A 7,709-nucleotide genomic window follows, 5' to 3' on the forward strand; every position below is an offset into this window, starting at 1 on the left:
CATTATATATTTATATTTATTATTATTTTTTTATAATATAATTTATTGATCCCATTAGGTAAAATAAATTAAACAAAAAAATTAGCCATAAATAAAAAAAATAGTAAAAAATTATAACGTACTAAAAAAGAGTACTAAGAGTACTAAAAATATACTATATAAAAATATATAAAAAAAAAGTATAAAAAAAATAACATCATAATTTAATGTCATGTCTTTTTTAATAATTATCTATCTAAAAAGTGATTTTAACTAATATTATCCAAACAATATTTATTTTATCAAAATCAATTTTAATATAGAATTGCCAAATATAAATCATGTTGATACAAATTTACTTCTACCCAAAATCTATTCTATAAAATCACTTTTATTCAAACTCGAGTTTAACAAACGTCAATCCAAACACACACATAATAGAGAGAAAGAGTACGTACTCCGTACTCAGAGAGAATGAGAGAAGGAGAGAGCGGGAACGGGTGTTTGAGGGCGAAACACAGTGAGGATGGCGGCCATGCCGTCGGAAGAGATAAGGGGGAGAGTGTGGGTGGGGGTGTAAGGAGGGTTTTTCACGAGAGGGTTTTTCAAATCCTACAAAGATCTCTTTTAGAGATAAAGTCATTGGTCCAGAGAAATCGAAGGCGTTTGCACTTGCAGGATCTTTATTTGGGGATAGTATAGCCACGGTGGTGGGCAAGTAGGGTGATTCCCAACCTCCATATGTAAACTTCACTGAAGAAGCCAAGCTTTGTTTGGCAGAGCCTTATCGAGAAGCTTTAGTGATCAAGGTTCTTGATAAAAATTATAGTTACACAGCTCTTTACACAAGCTTTGGATGGTTTGGCGCATCAAAGGTGGCTTTGATCTGCTTGATGTGGGGTTTGGGTACTTCATGGTAAAATTCGATGCATGTGAAGATCGTGAGAAGGTCATGCTTGCTTGGTGGCCCGTGGTTGATTGAGGGGCACTATGTTGCTGTAAAACCGTGGGATATAGATTTTCGGCCATGTGAGCAATCCTTCGGGTCTACGCTTGTATGGGTTCGGATTTCGGGACTCCCAATCTGGTGCTATCAGGAACAGGCCATGATGCGTATTGCTTCTGCAATAGGAGTTTCCATCAAAGTGGACTTAGCCACTAAGTTGGCTGAGAGAGGACGATATGCCCGAGTATGTGTTCAAATAAATTTAGGACTGCCAGTGATCAAGCATATCATTGTGGAAGGCGTAACTTATGTAGTGGAGTATGAAAGTTTAAATTTAATTTGTAACTCTTGTGCACGTTATGGTCACGATATGGCACAGTGCTTGGGTAGAGACTCTAAGGAAGAAAAGAGTGCTGATTCCGATGCCACCAAGCCACAGGACGGTACAAAGGCAGTGCCACATCCTGAGACCAAAATTCACAATTCAAATGAAGTAGAACCTAATGTGGTAGGTGGCGTTACTGGCGAGAATCCTGCATCGAATTTGCAAGAGGATTTGGAGGCTAATAATTTGGAAGGAAATAATGTTAAGGAGGCTTGCAGGCATGATGAACCAGGCTGGGAGCAAATTGTGAGGAAAGGTAAAACCAAGCTGGGTCAGAAGCAATATAACAAGGTCCAAACAGGCATTCAATCCAGAACCGATTCGGGTAGAGTAATCAGGCCCACCATTCACTTCTCTCACACGAATGGATCCAGCTCCTATCGCGCTAGGGTCGGGTCACGAGTCAAGGTCGGACACAGCGCTTCCCGTGTTGGTGAGACGTCGATCTCCTCAACCCGACACACCCCAGTGCCTTGCGGGTCCTCTCTCCGGAAACAACCAAGGCCGGGGTCCCTACAGAGCTCGCCAGTTGAGAAGAATGGAGGCACGGTGGTGGAAGCATCGTCATGTCTTCCTGCAACCGTGAAGGAGGGTGTTACCGTGGCGGTTCCATTGGAGAAGGAAGGCGCATTGCCGGCTGTTACTGCGTCGGTAGGCGGGATTAAGGAGATATTCCATGGAGATCCGGCAAACTTGATGGTCACGGGAGTCACTTCCGCTGGGCAAGCCTCGGTTTGAGGTTGGTAAAGCACTTTGATTTCCTTGTTTTATATTTTTATATTTTATATTATGGATAGTTTAAATATAATAGCTTGGAATATTAGGGGTGCTTCTAATAAGTTAGCCCGGGTGAATTGTAAAGAGCTGGTTAGGAAATTTAAACCTGTAATTTTTATTGTGGTTGAAACTCACTGTCCTTTTCAACACTTGAAACTGTTCTGGGAAAGACTTGGTTATCACCCTATTGGTATAGTGGAGGCGTCATGACATAAGGGGGTATCTGGTTCCTTTCTGCAATACAGGGTGTTCACTGCAAATGGGTTGATGCTTTCGATCAGTGTGTTACAATTGAGGTTCAGGTAAATAATGTGATTTGGAGGTGCAGTGGTATCTATGATAGTCCTCAATTTAATACCAGAGTTCTGCTATGGGATTATCTTGTTACTCAGTCTTCATCTTTCTGCGGGCCATGGATTGTTCTTGGTGATTTTAATGAAGTACTATTCTCTCATGAATCTAAGGGTTGCCTCTTCTCGAGTCGTCATGCAGATCGGCTTGCTGCCTCTCTAGGGGATAGTAATATGTTTGACTTGAAGACTATTGGAAGATAGTTTTCTTGGTACAGAAGGGTTAAAAATGGTGTTGAGGTGGCGAAAAAACTTGACCGGGTTTGTATCAATAGTGGCTGGCTATCTCTCTTTCCAGAGGCTTACGTAGAAATTTTAAATAGGCTTCAGTCTGATCATTGTCCTATCCTAGTACACTGTACAGGTCGTCCCCAACCGAAAAAGAATAGACCTTTTCGGTTTATTGCAGCTTGGGCAACTCATCCGGGGTACAGAGATATTGTGAACCAGTCATGGCAGGCTGGCTATAGAGAGATGCATGGCAAGCTTTCAGAACTGCAGAAGAACTCTTTGAAGTTTAATTCTAAAGTGTTCGGCAACATTTTCATTAGGAAATGCAAATTGGAGAGACAGATTAATTTCCTTCAGAAGCGACTTGAAGTAATGGAAGATTTGTCTATGCGGCAAAAAGAAAAACATCTGATTGAGGAATTTAATAACACGCTTGTGCAGGAGAAACTTCTATGGTTTCAAAAATCCAGAGAGTAGTGGGTAAAATTTGGGGATAGAAATACCAAGTTCTTTCATGTCTAGACTCTTGTGCGGAGAAAGCATAATAAGATTCATGGTCTCTTTCTTCAAGATGGGGTGTGGGAAACGGACCCGGATGTCCTTAGAAGGGAAGTTGAATCCTTCTATAAACGCCTATTCTGCCAGTCGGAGGATGTAGACTTAGGTTGTCTTGGTGATGTGCCGCTGCCTTCCCTGAATGATGAAGCCTGTTGTAGCCTCACAGCGCCAGTTACTCTGGAAGAAGTTAAGTCGGCTGTTTTTAGTATGCATTCTTTTAAGGCGCCGGGCCCTGATGGGTTTCAGGCTTTCTTCTTTAAAGAATACTGGAAGATTGTTGGTTTTGATGTTTGGACTATGGTTCGTCATGCGTTCTCTGGTTTGGATATGGATCCAAGGATGATGGAAACTCTTGTGGTTCTTATTTCGAAGGTAGAAAACCCGGTTTCCATGAAGGATTTCCGACCAATTAGTCTCTGTAATGTGGTTTACAAAGTTATAACGAAGGTCCTGGTCAATAGACTTCGTCCTCATCTCAAAGAGATTATTGGGCCCCTTCAAGGAGGGTTTATCCTGGAGAGAGGAACCCCAGACAACATCATTGTAGCACAAGAGGTTCTCCATTTCATGAAGAAGACAAAGTCAAAGAAAGGCACCCTGGCCTTTAAGATTGATTTGGAGAAAGCGTATGATAGAGTGGATTGGGATTTCTGAAACAAACCCTGGTGAGTTTTGGCTTTCCTCCTCCGACAGTCAATCTGATTATGTGTTGTGTCACTGCTTCCTCACTGTCTATCCTCTAGAATGGGGATAGATTAAATAGCTTTACTCCGAGCAGGGGTCTTAGGCAAGGAGATCCTATATCACCGTATCTGTTTGTGTTGTGTATGGAGAGATTGTCCTGTTCTATTAATCAGCAAGTTGATAAGGGCTTGTGGAAGCCGGTTGCGGTTTCTAGAGGGGGTCCAAGAATTTCTCATTTGATGTTTGCCGATGATTTGCTTCTTTTCTGTAAAGCTGAAAAATAGAAAGTTCAAACTGTAATGGTAGCTTTGGAAAATTTCTGCAGAGCCTCTAGGATGAAGGTTAATGTGGAAAAATCTAAAGCGCTATGCTCCAGGAATGTTTCAGCGACAAGAAAAGAGATTTTCACTGGAGTCTCCTCCATCAAATTCATCCAGAACTTGGGCAAGTATTTAGGGGTGAACCTTAATCACTCTCGGGTGACACGCGCAACTTTCAACGATGTTTTGGACAAGATTCGGGGAAGGCTAGCTAGCTGGAAAGGGAGATTGCTTAATAAGGCAGGCAGACTCTGTTTGCTCAACTCGGTAGTGACTGCGATTCCTACTTATCGCATGCAAGTATTTCTCTTCCCTAAAGGGGTAACTAATAAGATAGAATCCTTGATGCGAAACTTTCTATGGAAGGGTCAAGCTGATGGTAGAGGCCTGAATCTAGTTAACTGTAAAGTGTTGGTCACTCCTAAGAAGTTTGGAGGTCTGGGAATTAGAGATCCTTTTTGTGCCAATATTGCTCTTCTTGAAAAACTAGTTTGGCAACTTTTTCACCATCCCAACAAGCTATGTGTTCAACTGTTGACGGAGAAATACCATTCTTCTAAAGATGATTGTTTTAGTCGGTCTCGAGGAAGGGGATCTTATGTTTGGAAGAGTATATGTCGAGCTTGGGATATCCTGAAGGAAGGTTTTAGTTGGTGCATTGGGGATTCGGAACAGAACTTTTGGTTTTCTAAATGGAGAAGAGAGGGGCGACTGTGTCAGGAGATGGATTATGTTCACATTTCTGATTTAGATCTCAGGATCTTGGACCTTTGGTCATCTGGACAGTGGAACCTTGAGAATATCTATTCTCCTCTGAATTAGTCTCTGCAGAGCAACATTAACTCTTACAACCCAGATGTTCAAGCTGGTTCAGAGGTCAGTTGGTGTTGGACTGGTGCGGCCTCAAAGGTTTATGATGCTCATAGTGGTTATTTGTGGCTCAGTAAGAAGATGTTTAGTTGAGAGGATAGGGGTAATTGGCTTTGGCTTTGGCGTCAACATGTTCCGGAAAAGCACAAATTTTTGGCCTGGCTATGTCTTCGGGAGGCTCTTCCTACTGCTGCATTTCGTTTTAGGAGGGGCATTTTGCACACGGATAGCTGTCCACAATGTTTCTCAGGTCAGGAATCAGTTTTACATTGTATTCGGGATTGTCCAAAAGCCCAACTTGTTTAGCAAGCTTTAGGGATCTCCGATCAACCAGTGGATTTAATGAGTTGGTTCTTACATAATAGCAAACAACGCTCCTTTAGATTCTTTTCTGGTCTCTGGTGGATTTGGTGTTCGAGAAATAACGATATCTTTCATCCTCACGAGCATTGGACCACAGACAAGGTGATTGGTATGGCTTTTTCCTTAGAAAAGGAGCTCCGAAATATTTTTGAGTTGCGACGACTATCTATCCCCTCAACCATTAGTGGCTCTTGGATTCCCCCCTCAGTGGGTACCTTTAAGATTAATTGTGATGCTAGCTATCCTGGCAGTGGTGTTCGAGTTGGTTTTGCTTGTGTTAGCAGAGATTGGAAGGGAAGGTGGCAACGAGGCTGTCTGGGAACAATTGAGAGTCGTAGCATTTTGCAAGGAGAGTTGTTTGCTATTTGGAGAGGCTTTCTTTTAGCATGGGACTCGGGACAAAGAGACATTATATGTGAGACAGACTGTGTGGAGGCTTTTACTATTATCAATAATTTACAAGATTGCTCTGGGTTTATTGATCTTTTGGTGTTAAAAATCCGAGATATCATGTCTTGGAAATGGCGTGCTGATCTTCGGTTGATTTTGAGAGATGCAAATACAGTAGCAGTCATCATGGCAAAGACTGCAATGAGAACTATTTCTCCCTAAGTGGAGCTTCCATTGCCTTGGAAAGAGTTTGAGAGTAGTATTCAGCGGGACTGCCTTTCTTAAACAGTTTCTTATTTTTTTTTTCTTTCTTAGTTTTTATTTATTTTCTTTTAAGTCACCAAAAAAAAAACACACACACATAATAAGTTGAAAAGTTTAAAACTTAGCAAGTCAACCTAAGTTTAAAAACTCTTCCTAATTTTGAGATGTAGTTTAAAAATATTTTTAATGAGAGTGAATTATTATCAGATTTATAGAGATGTAATATAGACTAAGATATGAAATAAAACAACATAGATTATAACATTTAAAATCTCTCCTAAGATAGAAAAAGTTACCGAAAAAAAAAAAGAAAAGAAGTTTAAAAAAGCTTAGAGAAAAATTTGTAACACCGCATTACTTAGAAATAATATTATATGTTGTAATGTGTATATATATACAAAGATAGAAAGAAGTATTAAAAATAAAGAGAGAGAGAATCGCATTTGTTTATTGTTACAATCTCAATATAATAAAGATGATTAATATTGTTATTAATATTATATGTAAAGAGTAATAGAAATAGAATTTAAAATACTTATAAAATAAAAGAAGAGAAAGAATTGTAGTAGAAATATAAAGAGAAGGGTATTTGATTGTAACATAAAGAGAGAAGTGATTTTATTATTACTTGCTTGTGTTCTGTACGTAAGGTTATGAAGCCTTATTTATAGCTTCACAAATTCAACTTTCATTAAAGTTGGTCTACATAATAAACTCAACTTTCTCTCTTGAAAGTTTTAGCCGCCCGTATCATAAATGGGCATCCATCTGTTATTCTTATCACAACACTCCCCCTTGGATGACCATTTAGGATTATTGCCTCATTAAAACCTTACTAAAGAAAACCCTGTGGGAAAAACCTTAGTGAAGGAAAAAGAGTACAATATCCTTTGTGATGGGGACTGCCTCATTAAAAACCTTGTCAAGAAAAACCCAATGGGAAAAAACCTGACCAAGGAAAAAAGAGTACAGTCTCCCCCTCTTGCCGACATCATTTAACGTCACGAAATCGGCGCATCCCAATCTCATGTACCAATCTTTCAAAGGAGGATTTTGGGAGTGACTTTGTAAATAAATCTGCCAGATTGTCACTTGAACGGATCTGTTGGACATCAATTGTCCCTTGATTTTTAAGGTCATGAGTGAAGAAGAATTTGGGAGAAATATGCTTTGTTCTATCACCTTTGATGTATCCACCCTTAAGTTGAGCAATGCATGCTTTATTATCTTCAAACAGGACAGTTGGAGCTATCTTATGATCAATTAGTCCACATGATGACAGAATATATTGAATCAGACTCCTCAGCCAAAAACACTCGCGACTAGCTTCATGAATCGCCAGTATTTCAGCATGATTAGAGGAGGTTGCTGCTATCGTCTGTTTTGTGGACCTCCATGATATAGCTGTACCACCATATGTGAATAGGTATCCTGTTTGAGACCTCCCTTTATGTGGATCAGATAGGTATCCGGCATCTGCATAGCCAACTAGTTGTGACATGGATCCATAGGGATAAAACAATCCCATATCAACCGTCCCATGAAGATATCGAAAGATTTGTTTGATTCCACTCCAATGTCTTCTGGTTGGA

This window comes from Arachis ipaensis, chromosome B06, assembly GCF_000816755.2.
Source record: "Arachis ipaensis cultivar K30076 chromosome B06, Araip1.1, whole genome shotgun sequence".
NCBI classification, from domain to species: domain Eukaryota; kingdom Viridiplantae; phylum Streptophyta; class Magnoliopsida; order Fabales; family Fabaceae; genus Arachis; species Arachis ipaensis.